Here is a 27,578-nt window from a genome sequence, read left to right as displayed (position 1 = left end):
ATCCATTTTGAGTTTATTTTTGTGAATGGTGTAAGAAAGTGGTCTAGTTTCATTCTGCTGCATGTTGCCGTCCAGTTCTCCCAGCACCATTTATTAAAGAGAATGTCTTTTTTCCATTGGATATTCTTTCCTGCTTTGTCAAAGATTAGTTGGCCATACATTTGTGGGTCCAATTCTGGAGTCTCTCTTCTATTCCATTGGTCTATGTGTCTGTTTTTGTGCCAATACCATGCTGTCTTGATGATTACATCTTTGTAGTAGAGGCTAATGTCTGGAATTGTGATGCCTCCTGCTTTGGTCTTCTTCTTCAAAATTACTTTGGCTATTCAGGGTCTTTTATGGTTCCATACAAAATTTAGGATTGCTTATTCTAGTTTTGAGAAGAATGCTGGTGCAATTTTGATTGGGATTGCATTGAATGTATAGATAGCTTTGGGTAGTATTGACATTTTAACAATATTTATTCTTCCAATCCATGAGCATGGAATGTTTTTCCATTTCTTTATATCTTCTTCAATTTCCTTCATAAGCTTTCTATAGTTGTCAGCATACAGATCTTTTACATATTTGGTTAGGTTTATTCCTAGGTATTTTATGCTTCTTGGTGCAGTTGTGAATGGGATCAGTTTCTTGATTTGTCTTTCTGTTGCTTCATTATTAGTGTATAAGAATGCAACTGATTTCTGTACATTGATTTTGTATCCTGCGACTTTGCTGAATTCATGTATCACTTCTAGCAGACTTTTGGTGGAGTCTATCAGGTCTTCCATGTAATAGTATCATGTCATCTGCAAAAAGTGAAAGCCTGACTTCATCTTTGCCAATTTTGATGCCTTTGATTTCCTTTTGTTGTCTGATGGCTGATGCTAGAACTTCCAACACTATGTTAAACTACAGCAGTGAGAGTGGACATCCCTGTCGTGTTCCTGATTTCAGGGGGAAAGCTCTCAGTTTTTCCCCACTGAGGATGATATTAGCTGTGGACTTTTCATAAATGGCTTTTATGATGTTTAAGTATGTTCCTTCTATCCCGACTTTCTTGGGGGTTTTTATAAGAAAGGATGCTGAATTTTGTCAAATGCTTTTTCTGCATTGATTGACAGGATCATATGGTTCTTTTCTTTTCTTTTATTAATGTGATGTATCCCATTGATTGATTTGTGAATGTTGAACCAGCCCTGCAGCCCAGAATGAATCCCACTTGATCATGGTGAATAATTCTTTTTATATGCTGTTGAATTCGATTTGCTAGTATCTTGTTGAGAATTTTTGCATCCATACTCATCAGGGATATTGACCTGTAGTTCTCTTTTTTTGCTGGGTCTCTGTCTGGTTTGGGAATCAAAGTAGTATTTTGTGTTTAATTTCAAATTTGCCCTCTTCCCAACCCCTGCTTTCCATCCTGAGTCAGTTCAAATGTTCTTTCTTAGAAGCATTTTCTGATTGCCCCAAGCTAAGTTAGATGTCTTTCCACGTTCTCTTAATTATCCCATAAGTGCTTGCAACATAAGAATGAATAAGATACTTTTAAAGCCATCAGCAAGCTCTTAGCCTGGTAGTGGGAGACATCAACCATGCAAAAAAAAATCATTATGTATATCATCTATTATCATGCCACCCACCAAGTAGTCAAAAACCTCAGATTCCTCTCTTGATTCTTCTCTTTTCTCAAATGACATCTAGGCCATTGGCAAGTTGACTGTATCATCAGACATATCCTGAATGCATCCATTTTTCTCTATTTCCACTATTATCCTGGTCCAGACACTACCTTCTCTCATCTGGATTGCTACTATGAAATACAACTGGTCTTCCCTCTTGCCTGCCTACAATCTATTTTCAACACAAGATCCAGAGTAATCTTTTAAAACATAAAGCAGATCATGTCAGTCCCCTCTTTAATCCTTCTAATGGTTTCCATTTGGAATAAAATCCAAATTTCTTGGCTGCCTACCAGGTTCTATGTAATCTGGACCTGTCCATATCTCTGGCTTAATCTCCATCTAATCTCCCTCTCACACAGTACACTTCAGCCACACTGGCCTTTCTTCTATTCCTCAAATGTACCAGATTGTTCCCTCTTACACTTTTACACTAGTGATTTCCTCTGCGTAAAATGCTATGGATACTTGTTTGGCTGGCCCATTACTACCATGCAGGTCTCAATTAAAATGTTACCAACAAGCAAAACCTAAATCCAGCAGAAGGAAGGAAATAATAAAGATTAGAGCAGAAATAATGATATAGAAACTAAAAGGAGCAATAGAACAGATCAATTAAACCAGGAGCTGGTTCTTTGAAAAAAATCAATAAAATTGATAAATCCCAGCCAGACTTATCAAAAAGAAAAAAGACCCAAATAAACAAAATCACAAGTGAAAGAGGAGAAATAACAACCGACACCACAGAATTACAAACAATTATAAGAGAATATTATGAAAAAGTATATGCCAACAAATTAGACAACCTAGAGGAAATGGATAAATTCCTAGAAACATAAAACTACCAAAACTGAAACAAGGAGGAATAGGAAACTTGAACAGACAAATAACTAGCAAATTGAATCAGTAATCAAAAAGTCCCAACAAACAAAAAATAGAAAAGGAAAACTTCCAAATTCATTCTATGAGGCCAGCATTACCCTGACACCCAAACCAGATAAAGACTCCACTAAAAAAGAGAACTACATATCGTTGATGAACATGGATGCAAAAATTCTCCATTCAATAGTAGTAAACCAAATACAATAAAACATCAAAAGAATCATACACTACAATTAAGTGAATTATTCTTGGGTTGCAAGGGTGGTTCAATACTCGCAAATCAATCAATGTGATATACCATATTAATTTTTAAAAAAAGGACAAGAACCGTATCATCATTTCAATAGATGCAGAAAAAGCATGTGACAAACTACAACAACCATTCATGGTAAAAACTCTCAACAAAGTAGGGTTAGAGAGAACATAGCTTAACATAAAAAAAAAGCCATATATAAAAAACCTACAGCTGATATCATCTTAAATGGGGAACAACTAAGAGCTTTTCCTCAATGGTCAGGAACAAGACAGGGATGTCCACTCTCACCACTGTTACTTAACATAATATTGGAAGTTCTAGCCTCAGCAATAAGACAACAAAAAGAAACAAAAGGAATCCAAATGAACAAGGAAGAAGTAAAACTTTTACTATTTGCAGATGAAATGATACCCTGTATAGAACACCCAAAACACTCCACCAAAAAAATGCCAGAACCAATAAACAAATTCAATAAAGTTGCAGGTACAAAATCAAAATACAGAAATCTGTTGCATTTCTGTACACCAATAATGAAGCAATAAAAAGAGAAATTAAGGAATCAATCCCATTTACAATTACACCAAAAACAATAAGATACCGAGGAATACACCTAACCAAAGAGGTGGGGAACCTGGGTGGCTCAGTCAGTTGAGCATCTGACTCTTGATTTCGGCTTGGGTCATGATCCCAAGATCTTGGGATCAAGACCCCACCAGGCTCTGTGTTGAGCATGGAGCCCACTTGGGATTCTCTCTTTCTCCCTCAACCCCTCCCTCTCTCTCAAAAGAAAAAAAAAGTAGCCAAAGAGAAGACCTTTACTCTGAAAACTATAAGACATTGATGACATAAGTTGAAGAAGACACAAAGAAATGGAAAGACATTCCATTCTCATGGATTGGAAGAACAAATCTTGTTAAAATGTCTATACTACCCAAAGCAATCTATACATTTAATGCAATCCCTATCAAAATATCAACTGTATTTTTCACAGAGCTAGAGCAAACAATCCTAAAATTTCTATGGAACCATGAAAGACCCAGAATAGCCAAAGCAACCCTGAAAAAGAAAAGCAAAGCTGGAGGCATCACAATTCTGGACTTCAGGTTATATTACAAAGCTGTAATACTAAAAACAGCATGGTACTGGCACAAAAACAGACACGGGAAATAGAGGGAAACAGACACAGGGAAATGTAAATCAAAATGATAGTTGTTTAAGTAACTTTGAGATATTACTTCACAGCCACTAGGACACCTAAAATCAAAAAGATATGTTAACAGGTGTTGATGAAGTTATTATGATGCCACTACCATTTGCAGGTCAGCTTATTGTTAAAGCTCTGTACTTGATTAAAATTATAAAATAAATATGAATCAGGCATTTTTCAGGATATATATTTTGAAATTTATTGTGTCAAACCTATAACAAACTCACTAGAGAAAAATTGTATCTACAGAAAGATTAGCTAAAGAAAATGCCAAGCATCCATTATTCTTGCTTATGCCAAGACTTTACCTAAAACCAAAGGAATCAGAAGTTTGAGGTATGGGCTCAAGCATCTGTGTTTTTCAGAAGCATGCAAAATGATTCTACTTTTGTAGTCAGGGTTTAGAAATACTCTATTCTAAAATTTACTCTTGAATTAAACAAGGCCACCATAAAACTAAGTATCCAAATGCATTACATTATACTCTACCATAGAATATCTTTTCCTGAATAGTGATTTGAAGTAATGTCAGTCTACATTGATGGATTTTATTTAAACCCTTATGAAGTCTCACTGTATTTATCATAAATATGATGCTAAAGACATTTGTTTTTACAATATCTCATAATGTCCTCTCTATGAAGTCTCATGGGAGATGTTTTACTCTGATCTCACTATCAAAAAATAAATAAACTCTCCTAAACTATTTTTATATCATGAATACTATGAATCGTGTAAAGGATCCTATTCTCTACTTTCGGTGGTTATCATACAGCTTGAAACAAAAATTTGGGAGCACAGGGAGAGAGTTAAGATGGCATAGTAGTATGGGAACCCTGACCTTGTCTCACCCTGAAACACAGCTAGACCAGGATCAAACCACGTTGAACACCTAGGAAATTGATCTGAAGATTAATGCAACAGTTTGCATAATTTGAACCAGAGAACTTGGCAGGTACATGGTGTGGAGAGGTAAATTGGGGGAGAGAAAAGTCACAGACCCACAGAGGGTAGGGAGCCATTTTCGTAGAGAGAGGACAGAGAGAGAAAGCGAAAGGGGGAGCGTGTGGTGCATTCGGATTGTGCTAGAAAGGCACCCCTCCCCCAAAAGTAGCTGGAGAGAAAGAAAGAAATAGTGAAAACACTCACAGGGGACTGGACAAGAAATCTGTTCCCCAAAACGACTGATGGGGAGAAAGGAGAGTGTTTCAATACTATCAGGATTCTACAATCAGTGGAGCACAAAGTCTGAAGTTTTGGAGCTCAGTGCCTGGTGGTGTTCCAGTGAGGAAGTAGGGCAAATACCCAAGAGCAGACACCGCAGTCTGATGGGTCTGTGTGCCACATGGGGAGAAGATGTTCCCCTGACTGGAGTGCATTTGGTAGAGGCCATACAGCCTTCCCACTGGCAAAAGTCCCAGCAGACCCCAGAGAGCTGCCATGTTTACTGATACCGAACAAAGACACCAGAGTGCAGCAAAACCGGGCAGAAGCTATGTATTGTGATTTACCATAAACTCTTGAGCCTCTGCTGCTCTGCAATCAAACGTTTTCTGGGACAAGCTGGCACCTGACCATTGCTTGGCAAGACCCTCCCCCAGAGAATCACATGGGCCCAAACCACAAGGGTCTCTGAAGTGTGGGGTTTTGAAACACAGCCCCATCTGAGATAAAACTCTGGAGGGAGGTGCCACCTTATAGACTGCTTGGACACATATAGAGTAAAGGCAGGGAATGGATGGAAGCCTGAGACAGAGGAGGGGTGGTGCTCAATCCCGTGTCTGTGAGGGCCATGCCAGAGACTAGAGAGCAGAGTAAGGCCATTTTCACCTCCAGTGTTACACAAACAAGAATGGACCCCAGTGACCTAAGCAGCGCCACCAAGTGGAGAATGGAGCTGTTACACCAAACCCCAGCCACCTACACCTTCCAGGCACATCCCCTAGACGACCAACACAAATCCCATCTACCTATTTAGTCTACCTACCATAGTGTGCTGCTATCCAGAGGAAACTGGATCTAACTTCATTCAGGTTTCATTCTGTGTGCTTGTTTATTCTCATTTTCTTTCCTTCTGTTTTTGCTTCTGTTGTTTTCCTTTTTCTTTCTTTTCTTTTGCTTTCTTGGATACAGGAAGAGCAAAGTTTTTTTATTCTATTCAACTTTTAGTTTATTCTATATTACTATTTAATATTTTAATTTTTAATTTTTGTTTTTCTCTTCTCTTTATTCTCTATCAAGCTTCTCTCAACAAGCAGACAAAAACACACCTAGAATCTAGCTTCCTTTATTTTATTTCTGTTGTTTTGTTTCAACTTTTTTTTATTTTTTATTTTTTATTTTTTTTTCTTCCTCCAAAATGACAAGATGGAGGAATTCACCCCAAAGAAAGAACAGGAAGAAATGATGGCCAGGGATTTAGTTAATACAGATATAAGTAAGATGTCTGAACTAGAATTTAAGACAATGATTATAAGGATACTAGATGGGCTTTCAAAAAGCATAGAAGATACAGGAGAAACCCTTTCTGCAGAGATAAAAGAACTAAAATCTAGTTAGGCTGAAATTAAAAATGCTATAACCAAGAGACAATCTCAAATGTAAGCCATTACGGTAAGGATGGACGAAACAGCAGCAAATCAGTGATACAAAAGATAAAATTATGGAAAATAATGAAGCAGAAAAAAAAGAGGGAAACAATGGCAAAAGATCACGATGAAAGATTTAGAGAACTCAGCAACAAATAATCCAGTGAAGAAATGGGCATAATACATGAACAGTCATCCAAAGAAGTCATCCATTTGGCTAACAGACATATAAAGATACTCAACATCACTCATCATCAGGGAAATACAAATCAAGCCACAGTGAAATACCTATCTCCTCATACCTGTCCAAATGGCTAAAATTAACAACTCAGGATACAACAGGTGTTGTATCAGCAAAGATGCAGAGAAAGGGGAACACTTTAGCAATGTTGGTGGGAATGCAAACTGGTACAGCCACTCTGGAAAGCAGTGTGGAGGTTCCTCAAAAAATTAAAAATAGAACTTCCCTACAACCCAGCAATTGCACTACTATGCATTTATCAAAGGATACAAAAATGCTGATTCAAAGGGACACATACACCCCAGTGTTTACAGCAGCACTATTGACAAAAGACAAAGTATGGAAAGAGCCCAAATGTCCATCAACTGAAGAATGGATAAAGAAGATGTGGAGGGTGTGTGTGTGTGTGTGTGTGTGCGTGTGTGTGTGAAATGGAATATTACTCAGTGAAGAAAAAGAACAAAATCTTGCCATTTGCAACAACATGAATGGAACTAGATTATATTCTGCTAAGCAAAATAAGTCAGAGAAAGACAAATATCATATGATTTCACTCATATGTGGAATATAAGAAACAAAACAGATGAACACAGGGGAACGGAAGGAAAAATAAGATAAAAACAGGGAGAAGGCAAACCATAAGACTCAAATTCAGAAAACAAACTGAAGGTTACCGGAAGGGAGCTGGGTGGGGGTATAGGCTAAATGGATGATGGGCATTGAGGAGGGTACTTGTTGGGATGAGCACTGGGTGTTACATGTAAGACAAATCATGTAAGATGAATCACTAAATTCTTCTCCTGAAACCATTACTACACTACATGTTACTTGGATTTAAATTTAAATAAATAAATAGATTTTTTTAATAATAATAATGTATCAATATTGTTTCATCAGTTGTTACAAATATATACACTAATGCAAGCTGCTAATGATAGCAGAAATTGGGTAGGGATGGGGAAGGTGAGGGCATATATAGGAACTCCCTGTACCTTCTGCTCAATTTTTCTGTAAACCAAAAATTTCTCTAAATAAATAAAGCTTAGTAATTTAAAAAACAAAACAAAACAAAACAAAATTAGGGGCACCTGGGTGACTCAGTTATTTGAGTGTGTGACTCTTGATTTTGGCTCAGGTCTTGATCTCACAGTCATGGGATCTAGCCCTGCATCAGGCTCCAAACTGAGCTCAGAGACTGCTTAAAATTTCTCTCTCATTCTCCCTCTGCTCTTCCTCTGCTCTCTTGCATGCACGTGCCCTTTCTCTAAAAAAAATGAATAAATAAAAATAAAGGTTGGATAAGCTTTTGGTAGAACCAGGGCTTTTTAGTAAGTGGCAGAGCATTTTGATGGCATATAGAGCATTTTTATGGCATACAGCAGCATATATTTGGCCACTGACTTGGGTTTCTTTGTTTTTATCAGTTATACAGTTGGCTTTTAACTATTGTGACTGTTCTGACACAAGCAGGTCACTTGAGGCCTCAGGTGCTGCCATATGGATTCCCATTGCAGCCCATGGTGCCCTGTCCATACTAAATGGCTGTTCATCAAGCAATTACTATATGGATGAGTGACTTTAGTCAAAGAGGCCATAGACCAATGGTGGGGACTCAGACAACAGGGTGTTTGTTGCAGCTTGATCATGAACTGCATAGGTATGGCATGAGGATGTTAGAGTGAGATAAGAACTTATTATAAATTTCCATCTCCCATTTTGGTGGATATTTGCTGCTTTTAACTGCAAGAATTCCAATTCAAAACATTGGTGAGTTCTAACTTTACATTATTAGAAACTTGGTATAAAAATAAGTATCTGGACCAGATATCCAACCAACACCAACGTGGGCTTGACCAGTAGACCCTCCCTAAAAGACAGACCTCAGGGCCCTGAACAATCCCACAGAACACAACTATAGCACAAGACTGAAAATGTCCCCTTTTAGGCACCTTAGAAGCTCCGTCACTAGATAGAACTTACACAAGATTCACCACATGATGTCAGGGAGATGGGACTCCAAGGGGATACAAAAATAAAAAGGTTTTGATAGTACATTAATAGGTTTTCACTGAGGTGAAGGAAAAATACCTCAGGTGAGACTTGGTAATTTTAATTAGGGCTACTAACATTACAAGGTTTAAACGTAGCAAGAAACAAAAAAAGTCTCTACAGCCACTTTGTGAGGGTGAGAAAGTATGCATAGGTATTTCTTTCCTCTGGATAGAGTTAATCCATGTTACAAAAATTAATCCCTTGGTAAGGGGTTTCTTTCCATCAAGTTTAAACTCATTGGTCATGTGTCCTGGATGTATGGCTCCACTGGCATCCAGATCAAAGTGAAAAAAGATTTTCTCTTTCTTCCTTTCACTCTTTCATTTTTCAGTTACTATGCCAGATATCTTCATTAATGGGGTCCTGTGCCCTCTGGATTCTGGCTAGTTCAGTCATTTGGGAGCAACAGAAGGGGACTGGAAGAAGGGAAGAGAGTGGCACTGGAATATATACTCCCCAGGTTCTCTCAATGCCATGGTCAGAAGGTCCTCTCCCACAACTCTCTCCCTTTCAGGGTTCCAAGTAATCTCTCATTTCCCCTATCAGGTCAAAGGGTGGTAACAGCATTCCACTTACCAGTCCCAGGGGTGTACACTATTTCCTGTGTCTTCTCACTACCCACCACCTTATTAAACTTCACTCGATTTATCTTAAGTAGAAGTGTGCCACCTATTTCCTACAGGGCCCCTGGCTAATAAAGATACCACTGAGTTTCTGGCATGGACTTTCAGAAACACTAAGTACAAGGTTTTAAGGAACATAACTTTGCCTGGGATAGCTGTTTTCAGGACTTAAGATCCACCTGAGCGAGGAATCAGTGGTGTGATAACGTTAGAAAGTCTGCTGGCCCTTTAGAATCTTTTTTAAAAATAAGATTTATGAGAGATTTGCTTAAGAATCAATAAAACCTCTGAGGCCTTGAAGAAACTTCATCAATTCCAGTGAAAAATAGTATAGGCTATAACCATGAAAACAAGAACAACTCTACTCAAGACATCAAGAACCTCTAGCTAAGAACTTGAGGTCAATATAAAACTTAAATGTCTGTGAATGTTAATTCACAAGTCTGAAAGAATTTGATATTTGACCTTAATTCCCCCAGACTCTTAACTTGAAAAGAGGTGAATCTTTGAACATCTATTTTTTTCCCCAAGAAATTTATAATGTGAGAATATTTGTTCTTCAAACTTAGGGCATTTTTTTACATTTTGTCTTAAGGAATATTCTAATGTAGTTTCATTTTATAATTTATTTTCATTTTATAATTTCTAAACTATGTTGGACAATATGGGGATCATAGTTTTGTTTTTGTTTTGTTTTTTTTATGGGAACTAGAGTATCAAGTTTCTACCTTGTGTACAGAGGTGTTTTGGAGTCCACTTAAATAATGTGCAGTTTTGACCCATTCACAGCTTGCGAGGAGCAAAATCTATATTGCCACCAATAGCTCAAAGAGGATCCAAAAGAAGCAATGAGTTACACCGAGGGAGTCAACTCAGGAAAGTGTAACAGGAATGCTCTTGACACAGTGCTAATCACTTCCTCACCCCACAGAGCAGACATAACCTAATAGGTTCAGTTCAGGGTGTTTCTAGGGAACTTTTGGGGGGAAAATCTTCATTATAAGGGACTGCTCAGTGCATTGCAGGATATTTAGCATCCTTGACCCATCCCTCCACCCCCAAACACCATCAGTATTCCCATAACCATTGTTACAACAAAAACTTCCCTAGGAAAAATAATCCTGGTTTAGAACCACTGGGTTAAAAGAACAAGAATCTCAAAAAGTTAACTTCTTTCCGGCTCCTGATGTTTCCTTCCAATGTGAAGGGAGTCCCATTAAAGTAACATTCTTGGGCTCTTGCCAAAACTTTACTCCCTCCTCCCCAAGAGAGGCACACAGACTTACTGATTGCAAATTTAAAAAAAATGTAATGGCACGTTCAACTCGTTTCCCTTTCCCTTTCTCTTTGAAACAATCTGACTACAGCAAGCAAACATTCAGTGCTACTCCCCAGGCTGAAGGTTGTATAGTGCAGCTCTGACCCTTCAGGGCACTGCCTGCCTAGTCCTGTGCTGTTTGAGACTATGTGGAGAAGGCTGCCTAGCCCTGAAGTCTGTTTTGAGGAAGCTCATTGTTGCTACAGCTAAACCACAACCACCAAAAATCAGCCTTATAAAAAATGAAGGTGATGTTTTCAACTCTCATCCTTCCTATATCATTTCTCAGTTCATTCAAAGCATTAAAAGAAATGAGGGACATTTTTTTACATGCCCTCCTCAAACCCAAATAGCTACCATACTTCTGCCCATCTACTTACTTAAATTTTCTACTAATCTAGATTTCTTTACCCATCACACAGATCCTTCTTCAACAAAACTTTTCACCATCTAAATAAAGCCCACATTTTTGAAAAATCTAGTCTTCTCACCCTCTCCCAGTCATATGCAGTCTATGGTAGCTAAGAAAATGTAGACACTTAGAGTTTGATATTAAAAGCTTAGGGAAGGACAATAACAACAAGAGCCATCTAGGAAAATCTTAATTCACAACCATTTTATTCTAAATATCTATTTGTTTTTTCCTGTCCCTAAAATTCCTGAATAAGGTTGACCTTCTAAAGAATCTTCAATAAAATCATTCTATCACTAAGATTGATCTTAGAAACCATACAGATTAAAAACTCACTGTTCAAAGTTTATTATCTCTCATTCTTTTATTAAAAGATCTTTCACTGTCAAAAATATATTCTACAAAGATATCCCAATTCAAGTCTTTTGAGCTACTCAATTATTCAACTATTTGGGGTTTTGAAGGAAAATAACAGACAGCATTTTTTCAGCTACTCTTTCCTCTTAATCGCTAACCATGTATATACTTTAAGAGAAATTTAATCTAGCTTATTCTGGTTGTTTCCATTTAAATCATTAAAATGTTATTTTTTAAAAGTCATTTGTTGTCCAAAAAGACTTTTTAAATTAGTTTCTTTGCTTAAAAATCCAAATTGGCCATAAGAACATGAGCTCTGATGCCAAAAAGATCAGGTTTGGAACAAAAGTGTGAGCCCCAAGTTGGAAATCAGTTTTAAAGGCAGGCTATGACATAAAGGGACCATGTGAATGCCTCCCCCAACTCAGTGAGATTTCTGGGGAAGCATTCATTACAGCTGAGGTTACCAAAAGGTCTTCAAAATAAATCCTATGATCTGTAATCAGTCAGAGCTTCTGAAAATTCTAATTTATGGCCTTAATTGTCTCACATTTGTGCTAATCTCATGTGACTTCTCCTTTACATTATTCAAGGAGGAAATGCTTTTGACTAACATTTAACTCAAAAAATAATGAAATGCATTAACTCCATTATTTTAAAGTTTAGTTCTTTTCATCTTCCTTAAGAATTAAGGAAATCCCTTCAATTAGAGGAGAAAGTAACGTCATTATCGGAGTTCATTTTCCCTCTTGCTATCCACTAGAAAAAAGTCTTTATGCTCCCCAAAAGTACCATTACAACTAGTGGTAGATTTCTGTACACTTCTGTCACTGTATCATAAACACAGAGAAAGCAAATACTTCCAAATATACAACAAGGTACCAAACTGCCATGTAACCATAAGGGAGTTAAAAAAAAAAAAAAAACTGGAAAAGTTGTCTGCTTTGCTTATTGGTTAGAAGAAAAAAGTTAAAAAAAAAAAAAAACTGGAAAAAGTTGTCTGCTTTGCTTATTGGTTAGAAGAAAAATTAAAGTTTAACTTCCTTTCTGCACAAGTTTCTTAGTCTTCTTAATAAGAAGAATGGGCTTTAACTACTTACATATCTATTACTGACTGTGTGTGTTAGAAAGATACATCATTCACACTTGCCTACCTTCTTCAAAACAATCTATCTGAAAATGTATTTCTATGAACTATAAAGATTAAAGAAATAAAAGCAACAGTTTTCAAAGATATTAAGGATATTTTCATGTTCATGTCTTAACACACAGGCAAACTAGAAGAGATGGCTCAAAGAAATAATACATGGAGAAGGAAGTTCACAAGTTGAGACTAAAGATACAGCTTATCTAAGGGACATATTACCAGTTTACAAAATGCTGGGTTTTGGTGAAATAAATAAAAGACATTCAAGAATAAATCTAATCTTCCACCTTGATTAGTTCCAACTTCACAATTTAAATTACGATGTCGGGGCACCTGGGTGGCTCAGTCAGTTAAATGGTCGACCGACTACAGCTCATGATCTCGCGGCTCCTGAGTTCAAGCCTCACATAGAGCTCACTGCTGTTACCGCAGAGCCTGCTTCGGATCCTCCCTCTCTCTCTCTCCCTCTCTCTCTCTCTCTCTCTCTCTCTGTCTCTCTCTCTCTCTCTCTCTCTCTCTCCCCCCACCCCGCTCACTCTCTCTCTCAAAAATAAACATTGAAAAAATTTTTAAATAAATAAAAATAATAAAATAAAACAAAAATGATGTCAAAATGTCCTTGAGTATGCTTAAATGACTTTTATGCACACCTATCTATTTCCTGAGGTACCAAAAATCATCAAACAATTCTGTAGCACTTTGTAGTACCTTATAAGTCCACTAAATCTATGAATTAAACTGCCAACCTATAAACCATTACCTATCAAATGATAATTTATATACCTATTATTCACTGGAGGTAAATTTATAATGATATCTTAATGAATTATGATCAGTGGTGGCACCAAATATGAAAGATGAATAAACTTGCCCAATTAAAAATTGCAGAGTAGCTTTACTTTGAAATTTTCATAATTCACTATTTGATAGTTTTTAACCAGTACAAAGTTAACCTTATTTACTGCTATAATTTAAATTGATCTTTTGTTGCTTCCCTTTAATTCTCCAAGACTCTAGAATACTAAATATAAATGACACAAGTTATGGGAAGACAATTATTGATGAATAATAATAAAAAGTAATAATTTTCATGGTTTCTCAAGTATTCATTAAGCTGTATGCAGAGGTCAATACTGACATTTGTAGAAAGGTAATACATTGTTCAATAAAGAAACAGTAAGTTTTTTCTTCTTTTACATGAGCCCCTTTTAAAGATAGGCAGACTACATTAATGAGCTTGATTTGTAAATCTGCTATAAAACAAATAATTTGACACCACTAGACAAGTGTATTTGTAGATTCTAAAAAAGTAAGCCATGTAAAAAAGACTTAAACTACTTTAGACATCACTCATGCAATGGATAATAAATTTTTAAGGTTTATATTTTAATATGATGACCTATAATTTGAAAGGTATCATTTTAATCTAAGAAGTTCTGGAATGTTTTAAACATTGGAATTTTAGAGAGGGTGAAAATATTTGTACATTCATAACACATCCTCACAGACTGAGTAAAAGGAAACAAAACCACTGGTAAAAGTCAGATACATCATAGGAAATATCATGTCTCAGCTATTCAATTTACTATAAAGCATGAATAGTATTACTTACTTAACTCACTTAATGTTTTCCTGAAAGTAAATTCTATTATTTTTAGGAGTCTTCTGTTCCTGTTAAACTTCATCCCTTTGCCTCATGGAAGGACCCAGAAATAATGATTATTTTCCCACTTGCATTTTTGTTCTTTTCTTACCAACACTTGTTTTCTCACAACCAAAATGCACAGAAATCTTACGTTGTACATGCAGGGTATTCAATAAATCCCACTCAACATTTGGCAGAGCTCACCCCAACCTATCTTTAATAAGGCAGTAATCCCTTACCTCAGAGGTGCTGTATCATTCTGACAATCATGGCACTGGTGTAATTTCCTTTGCCAACATGACAAAACAGAGAATATTCTATAATGCCTCATGAGCACCAGCCCAGAGAGACCATGAGCTCAGCTCTCTCATGGCAGAACACCATTGTAAGAAAATAAAAGGCTCCATGTAGTAATTTTTACGTTTTACAGATTCTCTAAATTTTAATACTAACAATCTCATTTGGAAGAAAATAAAAATTAATCCAAAAGAATAATGAATTACCTTTTCCTATTAGGCTCCTCATTTCACAACAGGCTACTCAAGAAAATCTCCTCAATAGGTTCTCCAAATCAGGATAAAAGTGACATCCACTGACAGGTCCAAGCAAAATTCATATTTCCAAGAAGCCAAGTAAGAGAATTATAAAGAGAAGTCACTTTTTTTGCTGGATGCAACTACGACAAGAAAGGCTGGTTAAAGCAACACTAAACTTGGCTCAATCATGCAATGGTCTCAGTTTGGGATAGAATTGAATTTATAACGTATGACAGAAGCAAAGTTGTAATGTACAATTATATAATTTACTTGAACAGTTGCTTTCCATATGGGAAGTAACAGATTGCCCAGTTGCATTTTGGCTAAGACTAAACCTACCATTATTCAGGGTAAAACAATTTTGTTGAAATCTGGAAATCCTGCAGATAGCATCTCTAAATCTCTCTGACGATTCTTGACAATGTTTCTCTTTTCATAGGAATAGTATACAGCTGTATCCTCCTTCCTAAATGCTCCTGACCCACATTTAGCACACAATATTTTCTGGAAAACATAACCAAAACTATGCCCAACAGATTTTACAGATGAGATAACCACTAAAGCCATTCATCCAAATGTCTATGGTGAAGCCAAAAATAAATAAATACATTAAGAGATGAATAAAGGATAGAAAACAACAAATCTTTCTGTGCACTTTCTTTTCTAAACATTTAGTATTATAAAGAAAACATACTTTGAAAGAAATAGGTCTTTTCCTCTCTCATTTAATATCTCCGTTGAATACCAGAGTAGAACTCCGACATAATAATATTCCCCCCGGTTAAGTTATACTCCAAGAAAAGTATTTTATGGGCTGTGGAACATTCTTATTCATGACCTTAACATTTTTAAACAGGTTGATGGATAAGCAATGCATTTTCTATAGTGGTGCATAAATGATCTGGATCCCAGAATATATCTTCAAAGTTTGAACACTTCCATTGTCCAGTGAAAATATGTCATTATCACCCTTTGAAAGGGTCTTGAAATTGCAACTATCTATGGCCAAATACTATTTTCTGAAATCTGTCCCCCTGTGCATGGATTTATGAGTCCCACGATTGGACAAAGGGAAATTATCCAAGGCAAAGTTGTCCAAATAGGCAATTATCCAACACAATGGAGCCAAGACAATCCCCTGGAGGTCATTGTACAGGTTCAACTGCAGCTGTGTGGGAAGTATGACCACCAATCAGCTCTCTGAAGAGTTTGGGTGTCTCCAGGAAGAACAAACTGGGAAGACTGTTTTTGTGTCCTAGGCTATTGGTTTATATTTTTTAAAAAAGCAGAGAGGAGGCTTAAAGCATTTGCTTACCCACAGTATTTACCTCTAGATACTTACGTTACACCATAGTATTCCTAGCTCTAAATAATTATATTACATTATGTTATATAATGTTACAATTATACCACTAAACTTTTTTACAACTCTGGAGTATTCAAACAGCAAACCAAATAGTAGAAATCTAAGACTGGAAAACACAATGCAACTATATCAGACACTTTCATGCAGTGCCTGCAAAGAATAATAGTCTTTCATGTGCAAAGTAGCTGCACATATTCAATCTCATTTGATCCTCTGGATAACCCAAGAGGTTCACAGGGAAGTTCTTATTATCCTTTTACAGATGCGGAATTTAGAGCTCAGAAAGTTTGGGATATATTCAAAGGCACCTACCTAGTAAGTAAAAAGTAAGGATTCAAAACAGATGTTATTTGATACCAGAGCTCTCTCCACACATGACTATTGGGCAAGCTCTGTATTTGAGAAAATAGAGCTGCTGTCCTACCATCTCTACCACCACTACTTCTACACTACTGATAAGTAAGCAATACACTCTACTAATAGTAGTCTTATTTTGTGATGAAAGCATTCCTGGGACTTTTTAACATTTTAAGTCAATACTACTCAATATGAATTACCTATTTTTATCAGATCTCTTTTTTATTCCTCAGATTAAGACACAGAATTAGCTATGTCTGCAAAATAAAGCAAAGAAACTGGGAAATGAAAAACAGAAAAGCCAAGGATGCTAAACATTGAAAATATTCCCTAAGGTTGACCCATTTTAAAACTATACAATGATGGGGGGAGGGGGTGTGGCTCAGTCAGTTAAGCATCCAACTCTTGATTTCAGCTCAGGTCACAATCTCACAGTTCATGAGATCAGGACCCACATCAGGCTCTGTACTGACAGCACAGAGCCTGCTTGGGATTCTCTTTCTCCCTCTGCTCTGCCCCTCCCCTACTCACTCTCTCTCTCTAAATATAAATAAACATTTAAAAAAATAAAATTGTACAATGGGAAGTACCTAACTACATTCCACTTTCCAGATGTCTTTGAAATCCAAGCATGATTTAGAAGAAATTTTTTACAGAATAAAGAGAAATCAGTTATTTATGCCTATGTTGCCATACATTTTAAGTCCATCGCTTGACCAAAGCAAATGCATTATGTTCGATTAACACCTGTTTATCGAATTCCACTTGGTATCAGATACTGGGATAAATCCTGGGATTAAAAGTACAAATAAGACAATATCCCTGCATTTAAGAAACTTGCAGTGAAGCAAGGTAGACAACACCTCCCACTACATCCTTTGTAGAAACTCAATTTGTCAAATGACAAAAAACTAAATCTGACACTGCCAATTATCTCTCCTTGAAACTCTCTCTTCCATTTGCTTACATGACACCAAGTTGGGTGCTTTCCCATAAGCTGTCAGGTTTCCCTCAGATACCTTTGTGGGTTCCTTGTTATTCTGCTCACCTCATAAATGCCAATGTTCCTAAATAATTGGTCTAGTTGCTCTCTTCTCTTCCCACTATACATCCCCTCCCTGGGCTCTCTCATACTCATAGACTGATGACCTCCAATCAATGTCTCTAGCTCATTTCCCACTCTTGAAACCAGTCCTATATATTTAGCTGCTCACCAGATAGCCCCACATAAACGTTTCAGCTATCTCACTCCCAAAATGGCTCTGCTTTCTGGGTTCCATTCCCCAATGATTGGCAACATCAGTCAATCTGGACCTCAAATCCATACGTTAGTGTGGGGTTTTTTTGTTTTTTTGTTTGTTTGTTTTTTGGTCCCAATCTTTCACTCATTCCATACATTTAATCAGTTAAAAGTTGCCCACTCATTTACTTACTCACTCTGTCATGTGTTAAGTGTCTACTTATTACCATGTCATGTGCCAGACCCTAGAGTGCCATGCTGACCTAGTCACAACTCCTACAGAGCTCACAGTCTAATCCATGATACAGAAAAAAAAAAAAAAAAAAACCCACACACACACTGTTATAAATGTCATGACATCATAGATGCAGGGGGCCCTAGGACCCTGGGAACAGACCTTCTAAAGAAAATGATATCTAAGATGAAATCTAGAAAATGAGTGAGAGTTAAACAAATTAAAATAGGAAGAAAAGAACACTGCCAAATTGTGAAAGAGAATATGACAATGAAAAATGAGTGAAAAGAACTTAAAAAAAAAATTTAACATCTATTTATTTTCAAGAGGCAGAGAGTGAGTGGGGGGAGGGGTGGAGAGAGAGGGAGACACAGAATCAAAGCAGACATCAGTCTCTGAGCTGTCAGTGCAGAGCCCGACACGGGGCTTGAACCCACCAACCGTGAGATCATGATCCGAGCTGAAGTCGGACGCCTAACTGACTGAGCCACCCAGGCGCCCCTGAATGGAGAGAACTTTAATATGTCTAGTGCTTAGAATAAAAAAGGTTAAATGGTTAGCGACAAGTATAAAGAAGTAGAACCTTAAAAGCCATCCTAAAAGTTTAGGCCAGAAGAGCAACTAGAAGTTCCTGAGGGATTTTAACCAGGTGAATAATAATAAGTGCATTTGAATAGATTTTTAAAAAAGGAAAGATTAAGGCTTGAAGATGAAATAGAAAGCTCTTGCATTTATCCAGATGACAGCTAAATGTCAACTTCAACTAGGAAAATAGCAACAGGAATAGAGAAAAGTTGGCAGATCAGAGAAATATTTAGAAGGTGGAACAAACAGGATCCAATTATGTTTAGATATGAAAAATAAGGGGAAAAGAGAAGTCAAAGGTGTTTTTCAAGTTTCTCCTTTGAATAACTAGATGATACCATTTAATGAGATTGGAAATAACAAAGGATAAGCAAGCTTGTGGGAAGAAATGATGTGTTGTTTTGAAATACCTGTATGATAGCCAAGTGAAAACATCTGATAGGCAATTGGATCTATTGGTTTGGAGTTAAAAACTGATTGTTGAGAAGGAATCAACCACTTGGGAATCATCAGCATCTGTTCTGTATTTTAAGTCATGGGAACAGATGATCTAGTAAAAGAACTACAGAATGAAACGAGAAGGCTGTCGGAGCCACTCCTCAAGGAATCCTGCAAATACAAATAGGAAAGAACACCCAGAAAAGCAAGGGAAACTTCTGCATAAAATATCATGGAGGTCAAAGGAAGAAAGTGTGTCAGGATAAAAAGTGTCAAATACAAGAAAGAGGCCAAATAACATAAGGATTGAGGCATGCCTCTTGGCTTTCACAAGGTTACTAGTGACTTTGGAGAGGCGTTTCAGTCAAGCTAAGGAACCAGCAGAGTGAAGGAATACAACTAGTTGAGGAAGTAATAGGTTAGAGTGGAAACAAAAAGCGTAGGCAAGTCTTTCCAAAGGTATGACTGAAAGGTAGCAGAAAGACAGCAAAGGGATCCAGAAAGGGATGAGAGATATATAAGTATATTTAAAATTTGGGAGCAACTTATGCCATGTTTAAATTCTAATACAACATATCAGGAGAAAGGAAATAATTTATAGAGCAAGGTTCCTGAGAAGATGGCAGCATACGAGATCCAGAGCTCATGTGCAGAGATTATACTTAAACAAAAGAAAGGATCCTTTCTGAATTATAACAGGAGGGAATGAGTAAAAGAAGGGTACAGTATAGTTTTCTTTGTGGCAGAATATATGTTTATCTGTTAAGAAAGGAATGGTTGGGGGAGGGGATAAATAGCTGGAGTCAAAGGAGAGTGGACAAGTTTTTAAAGAATGTCTGGGTAGAACTAAAGAAATAACATAAAAAGATTGCCAAGATATGTAAAATGTAAGGAAGTTTAAGGAACTGCTTAAGGGTGGTTAAAATGATGAACCATAGAAATTAAACTAGATAAGACAGAAAGATAGGAAGTGACCAATAAAGAATGCTGATGAGTCAAGGACTAAAGATCCCTATATGCAAAAAGAAAGATAGAAAGATAGAAAAGAGAAAAAAGAAAGAAAAGACTAGTGAAATAGGACTAATGCAAAAATAGGAAGGATGGCTGATTATTTCTAAGGAAGAAGTATTAGGTTATGACAAAGTCCAGGGTGTAGCCATAGAAAAGGGTGAAGAAACAGAATGGAAGTGAAGTTATCTGGAGCCAAGTTACTGAGAGGGTGACATGTTTAACTACAGACATGAACATTATAGTCCCTTTAAATGATGTCACAACTGAAAGGACACAATGAGCCAGAAATGTGAGTCTAAAGGAATGGTATATCCTCAAGCAAGAATTATCCAATGTTTTAATTTGTTCTAAACTGATACATACTGTATTAGATACCAAGTATGACACAGTTTATAATTCCAAGTAAAACAATTCTTCCTCTCAAAATCTATTTAAGTAGCTGCCGGAAGGGGGTGGGGGTGGGGAGATGGGCAAGATGGGCAAAAGGGATTAAGAGGTGTGAACTTCCAGCTGTGGAATGAATGAGTCATGGGGATGAAAGGTACAGCAAGGGAATATAGTCAATAATACTGTAACAACTTTGGTGACAGACAGTAACATCCTAGTGAGCATTTCATAATGTACAAGATTAAAATATAAATTACAAAGAGATAAAGAGGCCAGTGTGCTAAGATTCAGGCCCTTCAATCTTTCTACTCCACTACTCTTGGCATATTGGCTTGTTGCAAAATGGACTCTACAACTTTTGCTCTAGTCCCTCATGCAGGTCAGGAAGAAGAAAGACAGGAACATCAATACCTCCATCTGTCCTTTCAATTAAAAAAACAAAAAGCTCTCCCTGAAAACCTGCAACTGACTTCCCTTGGACCTCAAAACCCCAAAGAGGATCACATGGCTACAATTAGCTAGGAGGGAATCTGAGAGTAGGGGGCAGGAATACCATGATTAGCTTAGACCTGTGGTTCTCCCTCACCCCCAAGGGAATGTGTTAATATGTGTGAAGACATTTTGATCATCACAATGGTGGAGAGAAGCCAATGGCATGACTAGCATCTCATACCTCGAGGACAAAGGCCAGAAACACTGAAATGCGGAAAACAATCTCCTACAATGGAGATTTGTACTGTTCAGAACACCAAAACACCTCCATCAAGAAACACTGGCTTAGATCAGTTTGTGACCAGCCACTGGAGTAGGCATGTAGTTACCACACTACAAACAAAACCTACGTTCTGCTAGCAAAGAACCTAAAGGGAGGAGGTAGTAAGGAGAATGAAATGAATTTTGGGAGAGAAGTTTGTACCATGAGATGTAGTAAACAAGAAGTCAGAGAAGGGTTTTTAATTGACAAGTAATATTATCAGATCTTAGATTGGAGACATATGAACAAATGTAAGAGAAATCACTTAAAGTAGCCTAGTCCAAGTTGATGATGGACTGAACTACATTTGGAGCAGTGAGAACGGAGAATAGGGAGATTTACATCAGTGATGTTAACAAAGGAAAATCAGGGGCGCCTGGGTGGCTCAGTTGGTTAAGCGTCCAACTTCTGCTTAGGTCATGATCTCACAGTTTGTGAGTTCCAGCCCTGCATACGGCTCTGTGCTGACAGCTCAGGGCCTGGAGCCTGCTTCAGATTCTGTCTCCCTCTCTCTCTCTCTCTCTGCCCCTCCTCTGCTTGCACTCTGTCTCTGTCTCTCAAAAATGAATAAATGTTTAAAAAATTAAAAAAATAATAAAGGAAAATCAGCTTGTAGTCTTTATTAGTACATATGACCTTAGTTCAGACCTGCCTCTCCCACCCACTAGCTATGTGACTTTATATAATTTACAGAATTCTCAACTCAAATTTCTTGACTTTAAAATAAAAATAATAGTTCCTAACTCACAAAATTGTTATGAGAATTCAATGAGTTAATGAAGTACGTTAAATGCCTATTTTAGTGTTAGACCAGTTCTTTTTATAATTATCCCTTGTAACTTATGATATTTATATCAAATCACAAGACTTTTGTGGACATTACCATACCCTACACAAAACAGCATGTGCCAAGATTATAAGGAAAGAAAAAAATAACATAATCTTTATGAGGAAATTTCTCTTTTCCACTCCTTTTATTGTAATTTTCAGGAAAATATTTCTTAGTGAAGAAGCTCTATGGGGATATACCAGATACTTAAATATAATTAACACGTGATGGGTGAGAAGGAAGGACAATATTTCTCCTATGATAAAAAATTATAAGGGGAGAATGTGATTAAAAAAGTAAACATATATTTGGTCTTTGCCCACTGTTCCTTAAACAGAGCTCCTAAAACCTCTGTAATTTCCTGCATGGTAGGGATAAGATCATCTTCTGTTCTAATATTTGTTCTTTATCCCTGGTTCCTGACACAAAGCTCCTATGTCCCTTGAAATTTCCTGGGTAATAGGAGCATCTTTTCTTCAATTGAGGCCACTCTTGGTGGGCTGCTAGATAGTTTCAGGATGGGTGCCGGTCACCAGAAAGACCAGGGCAAGATTAGAGGACTGGAATTTTCAGCCCCACTCCTTAACCTCTAGGGAGTGGAGAAGGGCTAGAGATTGAGTTCATCACCAAGAGGTAATGATTTAATCAAACAATGAAACCTCCATGAAAACTCCTAATGATAAGATTCAGAAAGCATCTGGGTTAGTGAACACATCAAGGTGCTCAGAGGGTGACATGCAAGCTCCATGTGCCCCACTTATATCTTGCCCTATGCATTTTTATAATAAATCAGTAAGTAAAGTGTTTTTTGAGTTTTTGAGTTGTAGGAACCCCAAATATATAGCAGAGTGGTCATAATTATAGGTGGCAACCTGGGACTTGTGACTGTCATTTGAAGTGGGGCAGTCTTATGAAACTGAGCCCTTGACATGTGGGGTCTGCACCTAACTATGGCAGTGTCACTACTGAATTGACTTGTAGTACAACCAGTTGGTGTCAGAGAATCAGATAAATGGTTGTTGAGTGGAGGAAAAAGTTACTCATAATTGTTGTCAAGCAAAAAAGGTTTAAAAAGACTGATTGGGGCACCGGGGTGGCTCAGTCAATTATGCATCCGACTTCAGCTCAGGTCATGATCTCACGGTTTGGGGGTTCAAGCCCGTCAGGCTCTGTGCTAACAGCTCAAAGCCTGGAGCTGCATGGAGTACTGTGTCTCCCTCTCTCTCTCTCTGCCCCTCCCCCCACTCACACTCTGCCTCTCCCTCTCTCTCAAAAATAAACAAACATTAAAAAAATTTTAATGTTATATTCCACAAATATGACTCCTTTCACTTAATTTGTTTTTCAATCTTAACAGTATAAATAAAGAGAAAATTCTGTATATTGACTAGCCCTTGGTCAATCAGACTTTCATTATGCTGATGGGGTAACTATCTTCCACAAAGTGAGAGAGCGACCCAACAAGAGTGAGCACCTAAAAAATAATAATAGTAATTTGCATCACTTTTCCTCAGGCAAAACTTATACAAGACTGAATAAGCCTCATTATTATTTCCTTTTCTTCCCAATTTGCATTAAACTTATGTTCAATGTAGGCTCTGCTTATCAGCAAGGTTAATATGGAAAAACTGCACTAGCTGAAGCATGGCTCCATGCAGTAAAGTTTTTAAGAACAATTCTTTTTATGGAGAAGCTGAGAGGAAATCTCCAAAGATGCAACATAATGTTCTGGAGCAAAGAACAATGGATTATGTAACCCAGATCCAAACAACTCTCTTAAAATGCATGTACAGAAACCCAATGGTATAGAAGAAAAGGGACTGTGTTGGCCTCAGGGTGAAAGTTACTATTAACCTTAACTTTCCTTTTCAATCTTAACTTCCCTTCTCACATTATTATGATATAATTTTTTGCGCAGTTTTCTCTACATATGGTTTCTTTATATTTGCAATATATTGCAGGGTTTTTTCCATTTAATCCTGTATCAATATTATTTCTAGAACCGCCTCTTTATGTTACAATTTCTTCTCATAACCCAGCTAGCATCATAAAGTGAAAATTGCACCTTTGTATATGGGAGGGCCCCCCAGAAAAAGCATACCTTTATTCCATGTTTGACAGATGTGGCATTATATCTATTCTTTAACCAATCATGTTTAGTAATGAATTCAGGTAAAACACATATACTTTGCCCCTAATGCATAAAGCTTAAATTGGGATAGCCAGAGGCTGCTTATCCTAAGCATCTTCTCAGAATTCATTCTCTTTAGCTGAATTAATTCTCTTCCAGTTCTTTTTATCCAGTGCTCTCAGCCTGGGTACCATGGTTCCAAATTCCTAATTACTATAAAATAATTTTCCTTCCTTGAGCTAAGCCTGGTAATATGGCTCTAACAGATGACCTCTATAATGTAATTTATAATACTTAAAGCCTCAGTCTGAGAATAATTTTACCTATTTTACTGAACCTAATAGAAACCACAACACACCTCTACCTTTGCCAGGGAAGTTAAAAGGCAATAATACAATATATACTGTATTATATAATAATATGCCTAATATAATTATAACATAATATACATTATGTATATATTATATATATCATTATGCCTCAGCTTAAAATGTTTCTAAAATAAACCATTCCCTCTAGTTATTTCTAAAGTTATCTTTCTACTTTCATATATGCCCAGCAGGTAATCATGGCTCAAGATTTCAACCCCAAAATTATTTCCCTTTCATTTTAAAGAAATTGACAAATTTTGGATTCTGCTGGGTATGTTAAGGGATGAGTGAACTCTGAGATGGGTGGTAAGGGGAATGACACGTTTCCCTTTTCAGTGCCTGCTTTATTCTTCAAAAAGTGATTTCAAAAACTTTTTATAAACTCTTTGGTTATTTAAATAATCAAATCAAACCTAAAGCCAGGTATCTTCATTTTTTAAAACACAAAAATAACTAAACTGGAGCTCTTCTTACATTACCACTAAATGTGGCTAGTCATTCATTCATTCTAGACCCATTTCTTAACATAGATTAAGGTCAAGGTAGAAACTAAAGTTACCTTGGTTTAAAAAACAAACAAACAAACACACAAAACTTCCCAAGATTAGAAAATGCCAACTGATATAAATATATGCCAGTCATAGCTGAAGAGAATAAAGTTGCAGGTGTCTTAAGTGAAGGACAGAAGATGAAAACAGACCCACAATTTCCCAAAAACTAGTAATAATAAACTTCCCACACATAAAGGAAACTGCCTTCTGTATACAGGTGGGAAAAAGCAATTTTCAGAGGAGTATGTTCCTACAGTTGTGGGGGCATTTTCCATAATCATGATTTTTTTTTTAATGTTTACTTATTCATGACAGAGAGCACGTGTGAGAGGAGGGGCAGAGAGAGAGAGAGAGAGAGAGAGAGAGAGAGAGAGAGAGAGAGAAACAGAGGATCCCAAGCAGGCTCTGTGCTAACAGCAGAAAGCCCAATAAGGGTGCTCAAACTCACCAAAGGTGAGCCAAAGTTGGATACTTAACTGACTGAACCAGGTGGCCCATACTCATGATTTTTTTTAACGTTTATTTTTGAGAGACAGAGAGAGAGAGCGCACAAGTGTGCAGAGGAGGGGCAGAGGGAGAGTGAAGACACAGAATCCAAAGCAGGCTCCAGGCTGTCAGCACAGTGTCCAAAGCAGGACTCCAACCCACAAACCGAGAGATCATGACCTGAGCCCAAGTCAGACATTCAACCAACGGAGCCACCCCGGCACCCCATAGTCATGATTTTTTAATCCCCACAAGGCTAACCTCCCTATCAAGAATTAATTTATGACTTGGCTGGAAGATTACAGAATACAGTTTGTGATGATTATGGACATTTTTTCTGGTAAGATTCCTCATATTAGTTCTCAAATACATTCCCAATATATGGAACTAGGGGTCAGTCTGCCCATTGTTTCCTAATTCCAATTCAATTTATATATGAGGCACTAATTTATAAATGGAGCAGAGTATGTACAGGGCAACAAAGTCTCTGAGTACTTAAAGGTGCCTGCATTATTTAAAAAGCTCCCCAAAATACAGGCATGACTGGAAAAGAGGAAGCCTGATGCCCCCAAGAGGGATATAAAGGAGACAGTTGTGGCAGTAAAAGGGGCCAGGAGAAACATTTGAGAAAAAGGAAGAGGAAGGTGAAGAGTGCAGTCAAGTTATAGCCATTAAATACTTGAAGAACTGAGAAAACACTCAAAATAAAGCATTAAGTATAAAAATTGGGTCAGGGAATTGCATATACAGTATGACCCCAATTTTGTGATACCATTGTGTACTTTCTTGAAGAATGTATACCAAATATTGAGGGGTTCCCCCCTAGATTAAGCTTTTCTTTTTTTCTTTTTTTTTTACTTTTTCATTCTACTTTTCTATCTTTTTTAACACAAACTGCTTTGTAAGATTGAAAAAGTACACGCTACACTCGCCTTTAGTGAAAATGTGGCTTTCTTTTCCATTTCATTGCTGTAAGGTGGCGCTAGAGTCCCCACTCTGACTGGAGTTAGAAAGTAAACCTGTCGATCAAGGTTACTCCTCTCCCTCCGACTGTAGAACACAATTCCAGGGCAGAACAGTAACTTCCAGGTAGTCTTGGCCTCTTTGGGTAATGGCAGATTGTTAAAGGATTCTATTAGGCCCTGCTCTCCACAATGGAGGCCGCAGAGCTCAGCAAACTGCACCTTCCCCGCTATCCCCAGACTTCGGTCTCTGTCCTCCAGAACCCACCGAGGACATACCGGGCTCACCGGGCATCTGGACCCCACATGGGTCCCCAAAGTGCGACGGGTGACCCCCGGACGTCGTCTATCCAGTCTGGACTTGCCTACAGCGGATCCTGCCGTTCCCAGACTAGGCTGGTGCACTGCGCAGCTCAGCCGCGCAGCACTGCCTCCGCCACCGGCCTGCGCAGACCCCCGCCTTCCCTCTTGAGGCGCCGGCGAGGCTCGGGCCTGCGCAGTGCTACCCTGGTGCCTGAACCTAGGACGCACAGGCCGCGTGGCAGTCACTGCCTTTTGGGCGCCGTGAGGTATTTCCTGGTTCCCGTGGCTACCCTCAGGTTTCCTGGGAGAGAGCGCCAAGCTTCCCCCGCTTCTTATCACCCCCTCCCACCGTGGACTAAATTCCGACACGCCTCTCTGACCATTTGCTTCCTCAGCCCCCGCCTGATTTTGTGTTTACTTGCCCTGACTTAGACTTCCCTTCCATCCATCTTCTTCTTCCCAAGGCAGCAATTCTCCCTTACTCAACAACGGTAATAGTGAAATGACTGCAGGGAAACATTAATTTCGGAGGGTTGAAAAAACAAGAGTTTAATATGTACAAGATTCTTCGTCACATATTTTCAACTTATATACTATCTTCCCCAAAATATTTTTTAAAAAAAATTTTTTTTTAACATTTATTTATC

General features: G+C 37.7%; 1 long non-coding RNA gene across 1 annotated transcript in view; it reads right to left on the bottom strand.

Annotated features, from left to right (window-relative positions):
• Positions 1-27,181, bottom strand: part of LOC128776544 (uncharacterized) — a 600,603-nt gene extending 573,422 nt beyond the window's left edge. Inside the window, exons 1-2 of the long non-coding RNA XR_008421686.1 lie at positions 26,908-27,181; positions 14,893-14,981 (exon numbers count right to left, since the gene is read on the bottom strand). This is a non-coding gene — a long non-coding RNA (uncharacterized LOC128776544). The remainder of the gene's footprint in view (positions 1-14,892; positions 14,982-26,907) is intronic.
• Between the last annotated feature and the right edge of the window lie 397 nt (positions 27,182-27,578).

The sequence above is a fragment of the Panthera pardus genome, unplaced genomic scaffold (assembly GCF_024362965.1).
Source record: "Panthera pardus isolate Hobbes unplaced genomic scaffold, ASM2436296v1 HiC_scaffold_13, whole genome shotgun sequence".
Taxonomy (NCBI): Eukaryota; Metazoa; Chordata; class Mammalia; order Carnivora; family Felidae; genus Panthera; species Panthera pardus.
Note: the sequence above shows the minus strand (reverse complement) of the source record. Positions and strands in the feature narration are given on the sequence as shown.